Below are 20,086 nucleotides of genomic sequence, written 5' to 3' on the forward strand. Positions count from 1 at the left end.
AATTTTGTGGACTAACATAAGTACAAATGCCCTTATACAACATTAATCTACAGATATATGAGGCCAAACGCCAAATTGAGGCCTATAGGTGTGTGTATATATGTAAAAATAGCCAGTTTTCGGGTAAAATATTGATAAAACGGAGAAATCCGGCCAGAAAAATTACATGTGAGTGTACATAGTGTGTCGGGGTAAAGTTTTTGATTTATTTTGATTTTTGGGGTTTTTTTGGGTTGACTTTGCTATTTTCCTTTTAATTTTACTAATTATTGACAGAAACACTTCAAAAATACAAAAAGCAAGTGAAATACGAACGTTATGAAAAACAAAAAAGATGGGGATGATTAGTGACTATAAGACAATCCAGGGTACAATGTGGGTGCAATTATGAGAATGAAGTGGGAGGCGTGTTATGGCCAGATTTTGATCGGGTCAAAATTCTCAGAAAACTGGGCAAATGGAATCCAAATGAGGAACTTTTTGAGTTTAAATCGTGTTTTGCAAAAAGTTAGGAGCACATGTCAAATTTCATGAAAAATGGTTCGAGGACCCCCATTATAAGATTTTTTCACTCCACTTAGAGCTCATTTCTGCTATTTCACTTGTGAGAGAGAGCTCTAGCCACCTAGAGCGCACAGGACTTCCAGCCAGCTGATACGCCGCGCACAGGCACCCGACAGCCACCAGATATGAGAGGTAGGCTCAGCACCTTATGCTCTTCGTGTATATTTGATGTTTTGTCGCCAAGACTATCATAGAACTCCAACGGGGTTTGCATAGGTAGCCACCTAACGGCTAACCCAATACAACCAAGACTTCATAGGGGGTTTACCCTAGTGTAGTAGACCAATCTTGGATGCCCAAAGGAGGCAAGAAAGCAACGAAGAAAACCCTGGCACCTCAAGCCCTGCAAGAGGCCACAAAGAGGAAAATCCGGCAAAAGTGGCCCAAATGATACCAAAACTCATGGGTAGGAGCTTCTCGACGAGCTCTACAAGGCTACATAGGCCACATGGCCATAAGGCAACCCAAAGTAGGCCTAAGCTTCAGAAACGGCATCGAAAATGCAAAGCGTCACTTGGCTCTCACCGCCAAGCGAGACGTCCGTTTGCCACCAAACTTCACGAGCGGCTTACCAAGGCCTTCAACAACCAAGTCCTATGGTGGTAGACCACTACAAATCATCGAGGGCATGCAAACGCAATCATGGGCGCTTCCAGATTGACAAATCGCCAAACGAAGCTCAGGTGAAGCCAAAGCCAACAAGAACCACATGGCGAGGTTCCCCAAGGGGTCATGAAGCTATGCTGGTCATCATCAAGATATTTCATCGCGGAAAAGCGCTCCAAGAGTCAAAAATTGCCTTTGAGGCTCTGAAAGCCAAGAACGGAGTCTCTAACTAATCATTTCATTTTTTAATTGAAATAAGGCACAAAGGGGACTTAGGGAGGTCATATGCACATAGTAGTAGGACTTGCTCCTAAAAAATGCACAGGAGACATCCTACGTGTAGGATGTCTCAAGGCCACTTTTGGGAACCCAACTCATCATTCAGCCATGCACACGCCTCTACATGTCATTTACATCTTATCCCTCAAGTTTCACTCCATTTGGACCAAGTTTGACCTCTTATGCATCAAAAAATGCAAAGTCGGAGCATAGAGGCAAGAAATGGTCATAGACCTATCAGAAATGATCCAAATCAAGTGAAACTTGAATCACACACTCTTCATAACATGTCAAAGCTAATTGTGAGGTCACATCTTCAAAATCATGAAAAAGACATACTACGCGTAGTATGTCTCCAAGCTTGAAATGACCTCGAGGTGGATTTTTTGATCTTCCTACATCTTTATCACATTCATACAAGCCCACCCACCAAGTTTCAAGGCAAACAGATCACTTTTTGGCCTCATAGCTCCACAGATGGACTTTTCAGACTCTGAAACACCAGAAATGGTCTTCCTACCGTCAAAACTTATCCAAATTCAAATCTAAGACCATGGTGATGGTCCACAGGTTATGCCTTATTATACTGACAAGTTTCATGCAATTCTGAGCAAAAACACATACTACGCGTAGGATGTCTTTAGGATTATTTTGCAGCACAAATTCTATTGTTTTCACTTGCAGGGCATCCTTAGTCCCTGTTGAGCTCGTGTTTCAATTTTCAAGTCAATTGGATAATTAAAACTCAGTTTATCAGCTAATTTGTAAAAAAAAAAAATGCTAACTTTGGACTACTGAGTGCAACAGGATCCATGGCAGCCGCTAAGTCGCCAGCAAAGAAGAAAAGAATGACCAACAAGGATTACCTGGATGAGGTGGAGTCATTTATAATACCAACAGGAACCATAAAGCCCACTACCACTTGGGTACAAAAGCAACTTACTTGAAGCAAACGACCTCAGAATATACTAAGGCATGTTCAAAGACCCAGAGGGCAATGCCATAGAGGTGCCAATGATACCACAGGAACTCAATGAGTTCACAAGAAGGCTAGAGATAGTGTCTATCTTGGAAAAGTTAGACTTACACAATTATTTTGAGGCTTTGCCAGCAGGAATTGACATTCAGAGAGTCTGGGAATTTGTCACAACAATAAAGGAGAATGGCATAGCCAAGGTGACAGATCTGCAAGGAAAGAATAGAATGATTGTGATCACGCTAGAGGTGGTTGCAAGTGCCTTGAACCTCTCTAATGCAGGAGATAGTGTCAACAAGAGGCGAGACGAGGTGAAGGTATACAAGGGAACCAAGAAGAACTACACCTTCGAGGATATTGAGGATTCAATGGTGGCAACCATGTGCCAACTATACAACCAATATTTCCATATCTGCACCAAGAGGCCTCAAAAGTACAATGTGCCACCTGCAACAATTGGAACAACATTCACATGGGCAATGAAGACAAGCTGCCCAAGAGAGATAGATTATGCGGCATACCTGCAGTACCACATTGTGAGGATGGGAACCAAGAATCCCACATATATTGCAGCAGGGGAGATGCTCACCAAGGTAATATAGGAAGCTCTAAATGCTAAAGGCTAGTGGCCTCTTCCTCCATCATAGAATGAGTGGTTGAAGCTGACAGAAGACAAGGAAGAGGAGCAACCTATAGCTCCCAGGGTGGCCACCAGACTGAAAAGAAGGTTAGAGACAGTAGAGGAAGAGCCACCTCAGCCAAAGAAAGGAAAGAAAGCTACCATTTAGATGCCAGCAAAAGAGACTAAATCCCAGAAGGCCGCTCGGCTAGAGAGGCTGATGGAGAGTTTCAGAGACAAAATAATGCTTAAAGGACATCTAAGAGAATTATGGAAGCCCTCACTTGAGGCCATGTCTGGATCTTCTCAAAGGACTAATAGGGATCGCTTCGAAGATTATATAAAGAATTTCGAGATCCTAGATGCGATGGTCGAGAATATTCCAATTATACCTTTTACCGAAGAAGAAGTTGATGATGTGAGGCGGCATCTGTTAGAAGAGCAGGAAAGTGTAGAGTGAGAGAGGAAAACAAAGGCTGATCGGGACTTCAAAAAGAAGCAATCAACCCCACCATCAAGCCGCGAGTCCAGTCCTCCACCATCACCACCTCCCCCTAGTCCTCCTCAACCTCTACAGATTGAGGAGTTGATTAAATCTGAGAAGCCGCAAGACTCCAAGAAAGAAGAGGACAAAGAGAAAGAGCAGAAGGAAGAGTTTGAACCAAAGATTGAGAAACAAGAAGAATACACGTTGAGCCCTCGTTTGGTGGAGCTAAAGGAGATTGCAACAGATACAATGGATTTGCAACCACAAGCCAAATATTGGGAAGAAGTGATGTAGAGACTGCAAGGATTAAGAGCCAGATCAGTGGCCAAAGAGATTGAGTATGAAGGGCGGAAGTTGAGTGAAGTAAAAGTGAAAGCTGAAGTGGAAACACTTCAGAAGCAAAGTTAAGAGAAAATGCACAGCCAAGCACAGCTGCAAGCAGAACTAGAAGCAGCACTGAAGAAATGTCAAGAGTTAGAAAGTCAAAACCGAGAAACTACTCAGAAGCTAACGAACTCTGAAGAAGAGTACCAAAAATTAGCAATGCTCTGACTGAAGCCGAAAAGGAAAGGGATGGGCTCACCCTACAGCTGGCGGAAGAGTGAAAAGAGGTTGAGAGCTTGAGGGAGGCCAAAGACAAAGCTGAAATATCACATGAGGCTAGCCAAGATGAGGTGATCGAACTAAAGGATCAAATCAAAGTGAAAGATCAAATGATTCAGAGGTTGAGAGCGTCTCCGGGCAGAGCAAGAGCTGCAGCTCAACTAGTACTAGCCAAGATAAAGACGTGTTTGAAGAACAAATGATAGAACTTCAAAAAGAGCTGATGCTTGAAAAGAGGTAGAGAGTAATGCTAGTAGAGGGATCAATGGTGGTACAAGGTAGGTTAGAAGATGATAACAAATCATTGAAAGAGGAATTGGATAGGCTTCAGAAGAGACTAGAAGATGACACAAAGACGCTGCAGACAGAGAATGATGAGGTAAGGCAAAAGCTAGAGAAAGCTGATAGAGTCAATGCAGAACTTAATGACCTATTAGTGTGACAGAATAATCTCAGTTAGCAAAAGACGACTTACAGAAGCAGCTGGACAAACTTAAGAGCCAACGAAGTGAAGAACCTCAACAAAGTCATGGGCCGTCTGCTAAGAAGGAATTGATATAGAGAATGTGTCAGATCTGGTGGACACAACAATACAAGAGGACATTCCTGTGGGACCCTTACAAGAGCCCCGAGATCTGACACAAGAAGAAGAAGACAATCTATAGAAAGCATTAGAAGCAGCCATAAAAGACACCGCCAAAGAAGTAATGCTGTGGGAGCAGACGGTATTGAAGTCCATGACCATTCAAAGATTAGATGCAAATGTTGCTCAACATGAATGGCGACAACCCTCTCTCCCCTATCCTCTTCTAAAATATGAGGCTGCTACACTCAACAAGAGGATTAAAGAGGAGCCTATAGTGCCACTGTACCATGAAGACATCACCAATCCAGAAGGTGTTAAGCTCATTGTGGACTCTCAACCAAAATGGAGGAAGGCATGGCTCACTAAATACCCACAGTATTTAGTACATTTGGTAGAGGCGCCTAAAATGATCAGAGATGACCTTAGCTTTTGCCCTTTACCAAGGATGCGGACATGGAAGGAACATGAACTGCTGAAGAGAAGCCACCCCACATGGCTCAACTACCCGAAGCTGCCAGGCTTGAAGGCAGGCGAGAGAATGAGTGAGAAATACATGGTGAAAACCCTAACGCGTGCCATTAAATTGTTCATTGGATCGCCTGACCTCTCTTGCATTATGCTTAGAAAGATATGTAAAACACTTCTGGTAGTCTTTGAGGTCTTCAAACTTGGACAAGCAACAAACAACATATTCTTCTTCTAGGAAACTTATAGATGTGCTTATGACCTGTCTGCTCAACCTTCACATGAGGTGATACATGCCCTCTACCAAAGAATAATGTTCCTGCCCTCATACCATCTCCAAGCCTTCTACACCGGCTTCTTCACCATCGACACATATATATTTGGCCCAACATTAGTGGCCCAGCATGCACGGTATGAGTCCGTTTTGAAGATGCGTGACATCCTCCACTGAAGCAGTGGCTCTATTGTCATGTCGGGGACGACATGAGCTAGGAGGGGGGGAGTGTTAGCTGAAGACGGGCGGCCACACTTAACTAAAGACTGACGAAATGATAAAAGAAGAAAATCCTATGTAGTCATTCCCTGATTAAGAAAACCCATAATTTCACTTGTAAATACTTGAGGCTTGCAGAAGTTTCCAATTTTGTATATTAGTTTTGCCATTAGACTAAGTAGAATTTCACTTTGGAACATGAGGTTTTGTATTTGGAAGGTATATATACCAAATTCTAACCTTAATAACCCCCCCCCCCCCCTTTGTTCATTCTATGAAGTGTCTGTGAGAAGCGTATTTGAGAGTGAGAGCTTATCTTGACGCTACGCGCAAACTGGTGGTCGGAATCGAGTACGAAGAAGTGCAATGTGTTGCCCCCGGAGAGAGGTATGTGCCAATACCCACACTGCACGTGTACGGCCCTGCTTCGCGAGATTGACCCGCGAGCTATTTCTAGGGATTCGGTAAGCAAACGGTGTGTGTTTTTGCATTTCAGCATATCCACGCGTTCGTATTGAGTAGAGCTACACATTAGGCACCTTAGTTTTCAGAAACGTCGACCTGCAAAAACCTGTCAGAAATCCTACGTGATTCTGCACTGGGTGTTTATGGGTAGGGTTTTGGGTCACGGACCTTAGGGAGAGTGGCCTATTGGTGTTAATAGGATATCCCTCAAGTTTCGTAGCATTTCGAGAACGTCTAATGGGTATTTGTCTCATGGAAGCGTTGTAAGAAATCTCCTCTTGTGCACAGTAGTAGGTTGTAACTTAGACATTGGGTAGAGACCTTTGTAGGAAGTAGTCAATAGTCGGTCGAGTGTAGATTGACACCCTATGCTTGCTTCCACGTGCCTGCGGGTCGAGCTTCGTCCTCAGCTGACAATTCTTGTTAGGTGAGTTCTCGTTGTGTTGACGTCCGTCACGGCATATCCGCCAACAAAGACTTTCAATACCCTTTGGGACACTTGTCAAGCAATGAAAATTGAACGACCTTCATCCATATTGCAGTAAGGCCTATAGGAGGCCAACAAGGTGAAAGTTCATTATAGCCTACATAAAGCTGTTTAAAGAAATTTAATAATGGGAGGTTTCTTTGTGAGAAAAAAAAAAGTGACATCAATATTTTAACACATTTGTTATTTACAATACAATAGTATGATTTTTGGCTTCTAAAAGAAACCCTTAGTATTGGGCTGGGTTAGGGGGACTTTCATAGTTTTCACTGCACGATGGAGACTTACCTTTCATTTCACATCCTATCTTTACTTTTCTTGCATTCTATTGTTTTAGAATACTAAAGTGAAGTTTCACCTTACATAATTTTAATAAATTTTTAAATAAATTTTACACACACACATATGTTTCTTGGAATGTGGAAGACCATAGGGTTCATTGTGCAAAGTTGTTGCAAGGCTCAGGCCGTTGGATTCTTTGGCTGGATGAGCACCACATGGCAAGGGTCTTTGTAAAATAACTTTGTTGTCCTTTTTGTTTCCTTTACATCACCTTCTTTGAGAGACAAGTGTCCCTAAGGGATTCAAAAGTATTCTGAATAGAAAGCTAAAACTTTGGAATAGAAAGCTATTCTCCAAGGCAGTATTTACTTTCTGTGCATGCTTGAAAATGACTTTAGAGATCAAAACATTAAACAAAATATTCATAGGAGTTTGATCTTATGATGCAGTTTTCGAGAAAGTCCTTTTTGTCTAAGCGGCAAGTTTCCTCCTTATACAAATACAAAATGGAAATACTGGTAGAAATTTTTGAACTATTTTCTAGTATATTTTATCGAGTTTTTTCTCCTTTGCCATCCTTTGCAACTGGCTTATTTCGATTTTCAATCGGCTTAAGCCTAAGCTTAGACACATCTTTTTCAAACACTGAGGTATTGATAAACAATTCTCTCATTTGAGGATTTCAAAAAAAAATCACTTCACTAAATTGTTTAATTATTTTCTATGCTTATTTGAAAGCATTCAAACATTCTTTTGTTTTGATTTTTAATGTGTCTTTTTATTTTACTTCCTTTTGTTTTATTTTGTATTAAAATACTAATGTGCAATGTTCACCATTTACCTTATTATTGGGGCCCTTTCTTAATATATAAGCCATTTGCGAGTAGCGAGTACTGACTAGAAGACCATAAAAAAATGGCCTGATTGAAACTTACCTTAAATGTTATTTAAATTTTATTTGTTTTCTCTCACATAGCCTTATGTAGACCATAATAAATTTTCACATTGTTTTTTTGGGACTCCATAAGGCCATTGTAAAAGGGTTACATTTTGGGTGCAATTGTGGACCGTTGGTTCAGCGATGTGTTGGGTTAGGATACTTTCAATGTTTTCAGTGATGATTGAGACTTACCTTCAACGTTATTTTAATTTGAAAGTATTAAATGGATATTTTTATTTCATCTTAATTCTAGTAAGTTCTATACTACATACATACACATACACACACACACACACGCATATATTAATCAATTATATATATATATATATATAATATATATATATATATATATATATATATATATATATATATATATATATAAATGAGCAAACCATGATAAAGAGAAGAAGAAGCGGTGCAATGATGTCAAACTTAGCTCAAAATCCTATAAATTTCAAAAAATTTACTACTATATTTGGTTTGCTTCTTTGCGAGGAGAACACTCGATCGCTTAATAAAGAGACATTCATGAATAGTGCTTCACCTTATATAATTCTACTTAAACTCAACCTAAAGATTTCATTACTTTCTTATTGTTTTAGAAAGCCATCGTGATCCTTTCACTTTTTTAAAAGCAAGTGTAACCATGACCTATTTAGATACAATATATAAAAAATAATGATTGAAAAAGACATTTGGAAGCATTCAACAAATTGAACAAAAAAAGATGAGGAGGCATGAAGGTGCACTGAATTAAAGGGGGATGAGAGTTATGGAGAGTAAGTCTAATTGTATGCCTACAATCACATAGCATTTTGAAATAAAATAAAATGAAAACAAAGTAAAATAAAAACAATAAAACAAAGAGCCACATTTAGAAACTAAAACAAAAGAATGTTGTAATGCTTTCATAAGAAAAGATTGATTTGATAAACATAGAAAATAATAAAACAATTTACTAAAATGAATCTTTATGAAGTCTTTAAATGAAATGACTTTTATACATTAAAATAATTTTAAACAAGGTGAAAATTCACTATGGCCTACATAAAGCTATTGAGAAGAATTTCATAATAAGAGAGAGAGAGAGAGAGAGAGAACTACCTCTAGTCCAACAAAGTGAGAGGGTGGGAGGGGGGGGCACTCCAAAAATCCAAAAACGTTCAAATGCCACATGGAGAACATTCAACAATTCAATTCAATGGTAAAGGAATTACACAAAAAATCTTTTCTTTTCCTTATGTATGAGTGTTATATTAATTGACCTCATGAAAACATAAAACATATAAAATATTAGTGAGAGTTTAGGAATTGATTTAATTCTTGTATAAATACATCAAGAAAACAAATTACACAATAAGATGATGCATGCTATTAAACGAACTAAATCCATAATATCTTGATGATAGAAATGAATATTGAAAATGTCTAAACCTAATCCCTAATAATAATACATGCACTAAAGTAACAAGGTAACATGTACATATCAAAACAAAAAGTTGAAAAAAAAACTCAGTTGTGAAAAAATTCTAAAGCTAATTCTTAATAATAATGCGTGCACTAAAGTAATAAGGTGACATTTGTATATGAAACCAAAAGTTGAAAAGAATTCTTAATGGTGAAAAAATTCTTTCATTTAAGGGCAGTTTATAATTTTTTAATTAGAAATTATCTATAAACGAAAATAAAATTTACAAGAAAAAAATTATGTTTTAAATCAAAAAGTTGATGAGAAAATCATTAGATCCTTAAATGAAGAGATCCATTTATAAACTACACAAATATTTTTTTAAAAAGTCAAGTGAGCATTAAATAAAGGGGCCAAATTACAATGATGGAAAGACCCGTTTACATTAAAAAAAGAAAATATAACCCTTATAAGATAAGGAAGTCAATTGAGCATTAAAAGAAGGGACCAAGTTGAAATGATGAAAAGATCCATATACATTATAAAACAAGCTCACCTGACATGTGTTGCCAATATGTGATTCTTAATCAATGGTTTAGAAAGTGCATCAATTCTCTACCCACTCTCCTAGGCCTTCTGAAGGCCAATAAGAGGCCGAGAGAGAAAAATAGAAAGTGACACTAGTATTTTTGGCTTTTAAAAAAAAACCTTAGTGTTGTATTGGGTTAGGGAGACTTTCATTGTTTTCAATGCATGATGGAGACTTACCTTTCATTTCACATCCTTACATGTCTTTAGTTTTCTTGAATTTTATTGTTTTAGAATGCTAAAGTGAAGCTCCACCTTGCATAATTTTAGTAAATTTTACACACATACAAACATATATGTTTTTTTTTGCATTCTATTATTTTAAAATGCTAAAGTGAAGCTTCACTTTGCATAATTCTAATAAATTCTACACACACACACACACACACACACATATTAATTAGTTCTTTTTATTTCACCTTCATTTCACAACGTCACATGGCTTTACATTTCTTGCATTTTATAGCTTGATCTCCATCAGTGTTAACGTTCAAAAAAGTCTCTTTTATTAAGTGGCTACTGATCGAGTTTCCTTCTCACAAAGAAGAAAATCGGAAATAATAGCAAAATTTTTAAAATTTACAAAATTTTTGGACGATTTTCTCACATATTTCATCGATTTTTCTTCCGTTTACCATGGTTTACAGCTAGCTAGTCTCGATTTTCAATCGGCTCAAGACTAAGCTGAGGCAGTCCTTTTCCAACACTGATACCAGTTTAATTCAACCTAACAGTTTTATCATTTTCTTATTGTTTTTGAAAGCCGTTGTGACCCTTTGACTTGTTAAACATGCGATGTCACAATAAAATATTATATTTTTTGAAAAAATGTGTAGCAATAATCTATTTACAATACAATCTGTTTTACTATCATAAAAAATAATGATTGAAAAACACTTGGAAGCATTGTAAGAAATTGAAAAAAAAAAAAAGCGAAAGAGGATGATAAATATTGTGCTTGACACAATACTCAATGCCCAAATGTCAACACACCCTAAAAACAAATGTCGATACACTCTAAAAACAAGGTGAAGAATCATGGTGGCCTACTAAGGAAATATAATGCAAAAGCATATGAAGTTCGTGTTTGTAGAATTTACTTTTTCACAATAAATAATTTTAGAGGATGTAGAGAGGGTATATTAACAAGGTGAAATATCACTATGGCCTACATAAGGCTATGATAAGAATTTAATGATGGAGAGTTTCTTTGTGAGAGAAAACAAGAAAGTCACACTAGTTTTTGGCCTGCAGAAAGCCATAGTGGGGTGGCTGGATTTTTCGTGCAAATTGTGGACCGTGGATGCAAGTCAATCGGATGGAGGACACGTGTATATTCTATTTGTTTTTTTATATTTTTTCTAGGTTTTTATGAAAGTAGTTAGACACACACAATCTTTTTCGTCCTCTTCCACCTTTTTTTTTTGGTTATTTTAGCTTGTGAAAAAGTCTTTCATTTAAGAGCATGGGCTCCATTTCATAAAAAAATTAATATGCTAATTGATTGAATTGTTTTTTACAATTTGCTTGAAAGTGAGGGGGCTCCTTAATGTTGGGTTTTTTCATGTTGTAGCCTAAAGGCGGGCGGGTCTATGTAGGTCGATTGTGGACTTTGAAGTTTGTGCATGCCATGCAGTGCATTGAAGGCCTGTCTACAAGACGTCATGGGATTAGCACACAAGAGGCTGCGACTTCTCTTGACAGCATGTTCATGGTCTTTTCGTCCTACCACTTGAAGGCGAGCGGCTCTTTGTAGCCCAATGTTCAGGAAAAAATGTGTCTCAGCTTAATATCATGTCGTTTTCAATTTCAAAAATCCTAGTTGAAGGCAAGGGGAAAAGGAGAAATTCCACCCCAACATAGAGAGAAAATAGTGTTAAAACCAGAAAAACAAACCTAATTTTCTAAAATTTCCTCTTGGCAAATTCAAGAAGAGGAGTTTTGTATGTTTGGAAATTTTTCCCGAACATTGTTGTAGCTCGACTCTACGCATGCGGTGCATTGAGGCTCTGCGTGTGTGACATAATGGGTTTATTATATGCATTCCCCCCCCCCCCCCCTTGGTCTAGTTGAAGATGTGCTCTAGCTCTCCTGTGAGATTGGCCGTTGTAGCCTGTTGATTCCTCTCTCTCTCTCTCTCTCTCTCTCTCTCTCTCTCTCTCTCTCTCTCTCTCTTTGTGTGTGTGTGCCCCATTGCAAGCAACAATCCAAGAGCACCTAAAATTGGGAGGATGGTCCACGTTGAGCTTGCTCTCGAGTCCTTTCCACCTTTTTGAGTCAAGCGCTCTCTCTCTCTCTATCTCTCTCTCACGCTCATGTGGCTATGGTTTAGGGCATGTGCTTGGCCAATCTAAGCCATACCTACTTTTCTCTAGCCTCCAAGCAAGTATCTTGCATGTGCTGACAGATTGCATGAGGTTGTTTCTGCTGGCTATGGAGTGCATTGGAGCTTTGGCAATTTATCCTCTTCAGGTTATGTGAGCCCTCTCAGCCAGGGACAATCAAGCAGTGAATTAAATAATTCTCCTTTCAAGAATGCAATAGTATGTGTGTTCTAGGACCTTAACAACAAGCCCCCAACATCATCTCCATGCAATGCAGGTCTCTACCTTTGACTTGCTGCTTCACTGTTTGGCTCTGTTTTTGAGATGGTGGCATATGTGAACCACCATTCTTTCATGCATGTCCCAAATGGGGTGCGTGAATAGAGGTGCAACAGAAAAGAGTAGACATTTTTGAAAAGAAAGGACTTGTGCAACCAGGGAAATCCTATGTGTGCAACCTTTGTGGTAAAAAAATTGAAACTAAAATTCTTCTCAAGAAGCATTTCAAGCAGCTTCACGAGATAGAGCATAACAAGAGGATGACATTGCTGAATTATCTTAAGGGAAAGAAGAAAGAGAAATACAGAGTGGTGATGCTTCTAAATATGCAGAGGTATAAAGAAGTGGCAAGCCCAATAATGGTTCCAAAGGCTGGGTAGATTTGCCCCAAGCGGATCTTTGTAAAGATAGTGCAGTATAAGCCTCAAGCTGCAGACATTGAGATAAAGAAACAGATGGAAGACTCCATACACAAGGGCATCAAATGTATTTTATCCAATGACATGGATTCTGCACGGATACTCGCAGATGCCAGAGCTTTGGATCTCCAGACAAAGCTCTCCAGACCGTTGTTTTTGGAGATTCTAGGTCATTGAAAAGATATACTGATTTCTGGTGTCCTTGGAAGGACATTGTCGAGGTGTACCAGCACAAGATCTTTAAAAATCTATTTAGGCACGGGGAGGAATTTCAAACTCCGAGCAAACCTTTCCGAGCAATCATAAAAATGAGCAAAGTCAACAATATACATTACGAACTTAAATCATAATAGGAAACATTTAGCATCAAATTACATATTATCTATCTATCATTGTCCCTAAACAACTCAAGCATTCCTCAAGAAATCAACTAGTTCAATGAGTTGGATGTAGTAGAATCCACGGTAATTCGATCTCGCCGACAAATTCTGCATCATCAGCATCTCTATCTTCTCGACCATAGGATAATCTGTCATGCCCAGAGCACTTCATCATCTTCACCTCCTTTCTTGTGAGACTCTTAGAAGATTGCGACCCCCAGTGTATGCAACAACTTGGCTCCGATATTGTACTAGCTTCCTTTAACATGTCTATTGTAATTATGCTGGAGCCTCTCCATTACCTTGTGGAGTTTTCTCACCCCTATTAGGTGGTACTCTATTTTTCAAAATTTGAACAAAGTGAAATCCCAGTGCGTGCATTTGCTTGAGCATGTACCCACAGGGTACCCCCCTCCAAGGGCTCATTGGGTTATTGACTGCTACAACCAATAACTTTCACACAATGGTGTTGGATAGGAAAGGCAAATATGAGGGTCTATATTCATCAGATTTGGTTGGGCAAGGAATTTCTAAAAGCTTGTTGGAGGCACAATAGCTAAGCAAAAAGGTCAACGTCTTCATTTTGACCAGTGACCGGATAAACAAAACCTTTAAAAACAAACTCTTCAAAACTCCACCGCATTGGCGCCGGCTTTTTTTGAGAATTTTTAGAGCACCGCAGACTCTTTCAAGTCCTCTTTTTGAGTTTTCATGACGAGAAACAAAAGAAAGCGGACTTCATGGGCAAGGGCAAGGAAGGTGATAAAGATCTGGAGGTACTATGGACATGAAGGGTAAAGATGGGGCCGAGGTGATTGTGAAGGCATTGAATGGAAGTAGTGATTCGGCTAGAACAAAGATGAAGTCTTCTCTCTCTCTCTCTCTCTCTCTCTCTCTCTCTCTCTCTCTCTCTCTCTCTCTCTCTCTCTCACTCACACACACACACACACACACACACACACACACACACACACACACACACACACACACACACAAAAGGAAAAATTACCAAAATACCCCTCTAATTTGTGGAAATTTCCAAAATACCCCTCAAATTTCAAAAACTCCCAAAATACCCTTGTATCTATTTTGATTGGACTGTTCAAGATTTGCTAATCTTACAATTGAGATCCTCTTTTGAGTGCTTAGCATGTAATTTGTCACAAATTACCTCGCAAAAAAGAAGCCATTCAACTCCAAAGCCTACATAACCAGCTTGAATTCTTGTTGTAGCATCTTGGATGATAGACAGTAAGTCATCTTATGAGAAGCTAACAAAAATAAATCTTTTTGGCAAAATTTACTCTGACAACCAGGGGTTTTGGAAAATTTGAAGGACATTTTGAGAATTTATGACAAAATACTGGGGGTAGTTTGGGAATTTTTGAAATTCGAAGGGTATTTTGGGATTTTTTGCAAATCATAGTAGTATTTTGGTAATTTTCCCTTTCAAAGAATGCGTGTGTGTGTGTGTGTGTGTGTGTGTTTTCTTGGTATTGCATTCAGGTGTACTCATTGAGCACCAAGACTGTTTGCAAACTTGCCTGTGTGCATGTGTGTGTGAGAGAGAGAGAGAGAGACAAAGCACGCAGAAGAGAGAGCAAGAGAGCAATGTTGAGACATGGTGCAACATGTAGAAATTTTGACCTTAAAAATCCACCTTCTCCTCCTGTCAACTCTTTTACTCACGACGAACAACAAGGAGGAGCGACGCATTCAGGCTCTCGCTCTAGGGGTTGCGAGGTGTAGGAATAGCAAGCAAAGGAAAAGAACCTCGCATCCCGCGTTAGCTGCAATGGCGCCGCTGATCCTCAGCTGTTCATTCCTCCCTCGCGCGTGTTAACGCCAGCTCTTAATTCTCCCCTCAGCTGCGCACTGCACTACAACAATAATTTCTTCTAGCGCACACCGGTTGCATGCTGTAGAATCCTACCAGGGAGAGCACGGCAAGGTAGCATCCCAAACAACCAGTGTCAACACGATAAGTATCCTAAAATCGTCACTCACTCTCAGAGCCTCAGGCGACGTGAATTTTCAAAGTCTCCTCTCTCTCTCTCTCTCTCTCTCTCTCTCTCTCTCTCTCTCTCTCTCTCTCTCTCTCTCTCTCTCTCTCTCTCTCTCTCTCTCTCTCTCTCTCTCTCTCTCAACTCTCTCAAAGAGCGTGCGCCGGCGCGCGCTCCTTTGGAGTTTCCTGAGAGTGTGAAAGAGAGAGCGAGACACAGAGCATGTTCACATGCTTCAGTCACCGTTTGGGAAAAATCAATTTCATGGGCATCTTTTGCAATTCAACTGTGTTTTCTTCTCCTTCTTTCCCTCCCTTCAACCTGATGTTTAGATTTTTCAACCGGCTCAATGCTAAGGTGAGGCACACTTTTCCTGAACACTAGCTTTGGTGGTTGAGCAAGGACTTTGTCCTAGCAAGGATTGAGATGGATACTTTGGGACGATTGAGAGAAGCCATTGAAATTGTGTTGGGACAACGGCCTTTCTCATCGTGCTTGTTAGGTCACTTTGTAGTACTAGCCATGGTGAAGCTCCACACAACTTTCACACAGCTTGCAAGAGTCTAATATCTAAATTAAATTGAGTCTACATCATGGCGTGTTTAAGACAAAATTAGACTTGATTTTATTTAGATATTAGCTTTATCCACTTTGTTTCAGCCACCCATCCCATGCCTTCTGTGTCAATGTGGCCACTTTCAGACGGCTTTGACTAGGCTGAAAAAGAGACCAAGCCTTCAAGACTTTTACAAAGAAGAGAGCATGATTCCTTTATTACCATGAACCTTCATTCATGCCTTGGGGAGTAAAAGATTAGAAGGCATGTAGATGGCAAGAGTCTGGCAACAACACGAGCAGGTAGGACAATAATTAGGTGGCACAGGAGCAAGGCAAGGATCTAGGAGTCAAGAGAGTTTGGCAAAGATTGCCATGCTATTTTTCAAAAAGTGGTTGCACCATTGACAATGAGGAGAAAGGGATTGGATGGTCAGACTAGCAAGTGTATCTTTAATCATGCACACCCGAGTTCGACTCGCATATTGGTTTAGCTAGTTTTAACTCCATTGACTATTGCCTGCAAATTTGAGAAGAGAATTTTTGGAGATTTAGGCAATAAATATGAATATGATCCAGTAGGTCTCGATCAATGCAAACCCTGTTCTTCTACAAATTTCATTCGGTACATTGTTCAACATTCAGATTGCCTAAAAATTGCAAATAACAAATGATCTAGAGAAAATGTCACTGCTCTTGCCACTTGCTAGGTACTCGAGGACACAAAGGATGAGAATCAAAACTGAACTCTATTATAGATAAAAGTACAAAATATTTTGATTGATCAAAGATGAATACATTGTTTCATAATTCTTAACATAAGGACTTGTATGACCAGAATGTAAATATAGAGATAACGATGTCTATCTCTACAAGAAAAAGAGGCCAGGAGAGTTGGGGGCTATCAATCACATTGTTGGACGGATACGCCGCGACGGACGTCAGCACAACGAGAACTCACCTAACATGTAATGTCAGCTAAGGACGAAGCTCGACCCGCAGGCACGTGGAAGCAAGCATAAGGTGTCAACCTACACTCGACGGACTCCTAACTAATTCCTACAGAGGTCTCTACCAATTGTCTAAGTCACAGCCTTCAAGAGTGCATAAGAGGAAACTTCCTACAACACTTTCTAGAGCCGAACACCCATCAAACAATCTCGAAACACCATAGAACTTGAAGGAGACGCTACTAATACCAATAGGTCGCTCTCCCTAAGGTCTATGAACCAAAATCCCGACCCAAAACACCTGGTGCAAAAACACGTAGGATGTCTGGCCGAAATCTGCAAGTCTTCGTTTCTGAAATCTAAAGTGCCTAATGTGTAGTTCTACTCAATGTGAACACGTGGATATGCTGTAATGCAAAATCGGACAATGTATACTCACCCAAACACCTGATGAAGCTCGTAGAAGGAGCTCGCAAAACCGGACCGTACGCACGCAATGTAAGTATCGGCGCGTAGCTCTCGTCGGGGGCAACACGCTGCACTTCTTCGCACTCGATTACGACCACAGGAGCACACGTAGCGTCAAGATGAGCTCACACACTCTCTCTCTCTCTCTCTCTCGTACACAGTACGCTCACTCACAGACTTCAAAACTTCTTTTAAAATGACAAAAGGTTTTTTCATTAAGGTCAAAAAGTGATATATATACCTTACAATTTCTCAAACCCTAAAGTTCCAAAATCAACCATCTACTCGATCTAACTATTAAAACTGGGATACAATCTGGAAACTTCTGTAAGTCCCAATATTTACAAGGTGAAAAATCAGGTTTTTGTCAATGAATTATAATTACAAAAAATAATAATCCTCCAAGTAGTTACTGCCGTGGAGGGTGTCCAGCTTCTAACACTCCCCCCTCCTTGCTCATGTCGTCCCCCACATGGCCTTGATCTGTTGCTTCATCGTATCGTTTCCCGCATCTTTAGCAGTGATTCGTACCTGGCATGCAGGTTCAAAAATTTTGGGCCAAAAATGTCAGTATTTATGGTGAAGAAGCCTGTATAGAATGCTTCTTCAAAACCCTGGAGGTGATAGGATGGTAGAAACATTATCCTTTGATACAACGCATGTATCACATCCTTGGAAGGCTGACTTGACAGATCATAGGCGCATCTAAATATATCCTGGAAGAAGAAGATGCTGTCCGTCACCTGGCCTGGCTTGAAGGTCTCGAAGACTGCTAAGATGGTTCTGCAGATTTTCCTCATCATAATGCATGTGAGGTCAGGTGAGCCAGTGAACAACTTTATGGCCCCCGTTAGGGTTTTCACCATGTATTGGACACTTATTCTCTCACCTGCCTTCAAGCCCGGCAATTGGGGTAGTTCAGCCAAGTGGGTTGGCTTCTTTGCAAAATTTCCTGCGCCTTCCACGTCCTAATCCTTGGTAGAGGACAGAAGCTGAGGTTGTCTCTAATATTTTTAGGTGCCTCTACCAAGTGGATTAGGTATTGTGGGTACTTTGTAAGCCAGGCCTTCCTCCACTTTGGCTGAGAATCCACAATAAGCTTGACCCTTCTGGTTTTGAGGTATCTGCATTGTAGAGAGGTACAGCTGTCTCTTCTCTGATCCGCTTGTTTATGGTAGCTGCCTCATATTTCAGCAATGGGTATGGGAGAGAGGTTTGAATCCACTCGTGCCTAAGGTTGCTGGCGTCTATCTTCTGAATGGTCATAGATTTGAATACCCTCTGCTCCCACTCCAAGGCTTCCTTTGTTGTTTCCCTGAGCTCCATCTCTATTGCTTTACACAATTTTTCTTCCTCTTCTTGTGTTAGATCCTGTGGCTCTTGAGAGGATCCTGCTATGGTTTCCTCTTGCATAGGTGTGTCCATAGGATCCGCCACATTTTCTAGGTCAATGCCCTCATTGGCGGCTGGTCCTGTGCTCTCTGCCTCTCCTCCTTGCTGGCCTTTCAACTCCTCAATTTTGCTGAGGAGTTTTTGCTTTTCCGCTTCAGCTTCTCCGCCCATATTCACGAGGAGGTCATTAAGTTCGGCGTTTATTCTTTCCGCCTCCTCGAGCTTTCTTTTCATGCTTTCTACTTCTTCTTGCAAGGCTTTTTGGCCCTCTTCCATTCTTGTTTGCATGACTATAGAACCTTCTGCCATCATCAATCTCTGCTTTTTCTTGAGAGTTAGCTCTTTATGAAGTTCTTGCATTTGCTCTTCATAGAGTTGACTCTCAGAAATGATTTGAGTCGAGCTCGTAGCCCTGACTCTAGTAGGTGATGCCCGCAGCCTCTGGATGGTTTGATCTTTGACTTTTAGTTGGTCCTTGAGCTCAAGGACTTCATCCAGGCTTGCTTCTTGATCTATCTCTGCTCTTTCCTTGGCGTTCCTCATGGATTCTACTTCTTTCGATTCTTCTGCCAGCTGTAGTGTCATATTATCTCTTTCTTTCTCGGCATCTCGCAATGACTTGATGAGCTGCTAACACTCTTCTTCAGCTGCTTGTATTCTTTTTGCTGCTTCCTGATTTGCTTCTTCCATTGCTTGGCAGTTTTGTAGAGCCCTTGCCAAGCTGGCCTGTAGGTCAGCTTCTCTCTCCTTTTGCCCTTGGCTTTGTGCCTGCAGAGAATCTACTTCCATTTTTATCTTTTCTTCAGTGGCCTTGAGAGTTGTCATCTCTTTCTCTGAAGCATGGATTGTGTCCTCAATCCAGCTAGCTTTGTCATCACCACGTCCCAGTCATTGAAGGGCGGGTGCAGGTCTACTGTTTCTGTAGCAATTTCTTTTAACTCCACTAGCCTGATGCCTTGCATCTGTTCTTTAGGCCCTGTCCTCGCCAAGTCGAATGCGAATGTGGCGGCTTCTTCCTTCGTATAGCCTGGAACTAGTAGGTCCAAAAATGCATAGTAAGAATCATCTAATTCTTTTTGGTCAGTTTTAGGCTTGGCCTCTTCTTTTGGCTCAGGTTCTTGTCTTTGCTCTTGATCTTCTGCTTGCCTTTCTTCTTGTTTGTCCTCAGCCTCCTTATCTTCTTGTAGGGTGTGCTAGGAGGTTGTGAGGGCGGTGGTGATGGCTGTGGGCTGGGTTTTAGGCTGGCTGGTAAAGATGCAGGTTTGCCCTTTAAGTCCCTAGCTGCTTTTGTTTTTCTTTCTCTTTCTTGGCTCTCTTGTTCATCTAGCAGTTTCTGCCTTATTTGCTGTACTTCCTCCTATGTGAAAGGGACATGGGGAATGTTCTCTGCTGCAGCATCAAGAATCTCAAAATTCTTGATATAATCTTCAAATCGATCGCTTTGCTCTCTTTTGGATGATCCCGACAT

The 20,086-nt window shown here is 40.4% G+C and overlaps 1 pseudogene; it reads left to right on the forward strand.

Annotated features, from left to right (window-relative positions):
• Positions 1-4,841: 4,841 nt before the first annotated feature.
• Positions 4,842-13,220, forward strand: LOC147454242 (uncharacterized; annotated as a pseudogene).
• Positions 13,221-20,086: the final 6,866 nt, after the last annotated feature.

The sequence above is a fragment of the Adiantum capillus-veneris genome, chromosome 7 (genome assembly GCF_014529385.1).
Source record: "Adiantum capillus-veneris isolate H3 chromosome 7, ASM1452938v2, whole genome shotgun sequence".
Lineage (NCBI taxonomy): Eukaryota > Viridiplantae > Streptophyta > Polypodiopsida > Polypodiales > Pteridaceae > Adiantum > Adiantum capillus-veneris.